Source organism: Homalodisca vitripennis, unplaced genomic scaffold (genome assembly GCF_021130785.1).
Source record: "Homalodisca vitripennis isolate AUS2020 unplaced genomic scaffold, UT_GWSS_2.1 ScUCBcl_579;HRSCAF=2902, whole genome shotgun sequence".
NCBI classification, from domain to species: domain Eukaryota; kingdom Metazoa; phylum Arthropoda; class Insecta; order Hemiptera; family Cicadellidae; genus Homalodisca; species Homalodisca vitripennis.
In genome coordinates this window covers 1-2,749 of record NW_025776711.1, presented here as the reverse complement: position 1 = coordinate 2,749, position 2,749 = coordinate 1, and positions in this window count along the sequence as shown.

The following is a 2,749-nucleotide window of genomic DNA, read 5'->3' as shown; positions in this document are numbered from 1 at the left end:
CCTGTTGCGTAAGTTAAAACCTACTGTAAGTCTAGACGTACTGTTAATGACATATTTTGGCCTTTTTAATACTCATTTAATTTATGGAATAAGACTATGTGGTAATTCAAGTCCTGCAAAAAAACCTTTTTATGGCAGAAAAAAGCAGTAAGAATTATAGCTGGACTTGGTTACAATGATTCCTGTCGAGTCAGTTTTACAAACTTGAATATTATGACCCTTGCTTCCCTATATATTTATAACAATGTAATTCATGTTAGAGAAAATATAAATACATTTGACAGTCAGAGTTCAATACATGAATATGACACTAGGTATATGTCTAACTTGGTCTTGCCTAGAATAAGATTTGATAAAAGCCATAAGAGCTTTAGCTCCCAGTTAAAGATGTTTAACAAGTTACCAATGTTAGTTAAGAATCAGCTTATTAATAAGTTTAAAATTTCTATTTCTAAGTGGCTATCTCTAAAGCTTTTTACACTACTGATGAATTTTTTAATTTCTGATTGTTTAGATATTTTAACATAGTTTTAGTACTTTTGTGTACCAATGACGAAACCTATTGTAATACGAGATATTATTTAACGGTGAATAAAATCTGAATCTGAATCTAGCAAGTGTTTAGTTTCACTCAGAAAAAGTTTCCAATACCAAGGGATTAAATTTTTATAATGTAATACCTAATTTCATTCAAACTATGCCAGTCAATTTGTTCAAGATAAACATAAAACAAATGTTGGATAAAAGCTGTATTTACCATGTAGAAGTTTGTAAATTAAGCATGATGGTAGCTTTTAAATGTAGTGTTTGTTTGGTATACACGCTGGGACTGGCTTTGCCACGTGTTGGTGTCGATATACTTTTAATATCGACTAGTGACATTGGCCTTTACACACCCAGTTACTATTGTAAAGGTATGTGATTTTATTAGAGTGTTATTGAGAAAAGATCCATGAAATCCATTTTAAATACTAACTGTTAAAAATGTGAATGAAGTTTGAATGCGTTGATATTTTTATTAATTATAATGCGGTAATGACAAAAGTCCTTATTTCTGTAAATATACAATCAAACCTCCACAATAAAAGATACTGATGTTCTTTCAGTCACACCTTGTATTTGCTAACAATAGTACATTTTAATTGTTAACCCTTTGCTCTCTCGTATCCAGTATACCTGGATACAGCACTCCCCCCTACTACTCTGGTTAGAAATGACAGCTGCCTGTCCCTTAGCTCTTATGTCCAGCATCGCTGGCTTACAACTTTGTCTCGTCCAGCTCTGTTGCAAGGACAACTCAGATGACGCTAGCGCTCTGGTATTTGTTTACTACTACATTGTAGAGATGTTTAAATGGCCATTTAAAGGTCCAGATATTTAAATCTTTTATTTATGCTACATAGTTTGTTTTTACTTTTGCACATTATTTAAACTATCTAGTTTATAGTGTATGAAAATCATTATTCTAGAAAATAGTTTTATATTATTAAATAATTTGTAAGTAAAAACACATACCAAAGTGTAGGTTTTTTATAAAATAAAAGGTATAGAAGATTAAATAAATTTGCTCATTTTTGATAATTATTTTTTATTCAAATCAGATACAAAATATAATAAAAACAAGTCTCCTTAACTTAAAAAAATCCTAAAATAACACAGAAAACAAGTGCCAAACTAGTAGTCTAAAATGTATATTGTTATATTTTATCATATGACAAAATGAATACCGTATAACACAGCAAAACCCATTGTAATTAAGATAAATAAGTACTCCTAAGGACAAAAAAGGGAAATATACAATATAAAAAAATAAAATATAACGTGTTCCTATCTTATATGCGTGTAAATTATTTAATAAAACAAACACCTTATTACATAACACACACCATTGAGAATGAGATAAACAAGTATTGTTAAGTACAAAAAGTAATGATTAGAGAATTGTAAAATGTAACCCATGATGTTACCTTATTCTAACTTAAATTTTTTCATCGTATGATACCTTGTGAAACAGAGTCCTGGGTGGAGCCCAGGTTTGTTTGGGCAAGAATCACAAAACATCCTGGTTCTTTTCCTGTCTCCTTTATTGCCAGTCTTTTGCTTACTGCACACCAAACAGTCCCTTGCTCTTACTTGCATCTAGAAAATTTGGTACATGGAGTCTTCCGTTAAGCCTTTCTTTATATCTTGGCTCGCAGATGGCAATTTATGCTTCTTAGGGTTTCTAAAATCACCAACCAATGATACAATCAGTTTTTTTTTCCTAAAATTTCTTTGTCTCATTTTTTTTCCTTCCAGGAGGTCTGTTTGTATTACATAAAATAAATGAGTTCACAACTGCTACTTCCAACAGCCAGAAGAACACTTTTCGCCACCACTTAACAGATTTTCTGGTAAAAGCATAAGATGCAATGTAGTGGTTGGCTAAATCAACCCCTCCCATATAATCGTTATAGCGGCATACTACTGTCGGTTTCTGAATAGTCTCTGATAATCCACCTTTCACTGTTTTCTTTTCAGTTCCTCACTTTTGTTATCATACAACGTTGTGAGCATGGTGACTGGTCTCTTGTCTTTCCATTCAAGTACATGCATAAATGTTGGGTCATTTTACGCTTTGGTCTTTCCTCAGAGAAATTACATCACCTTTTTTTAGCTTAGGTTTTTTTTTTAATTTCACTTGGTAGTCCCTTTCCTTTGACGATTAACAGTCCCTGTTAGATGTATTTTTTTTAAGTACAGTTCTTTG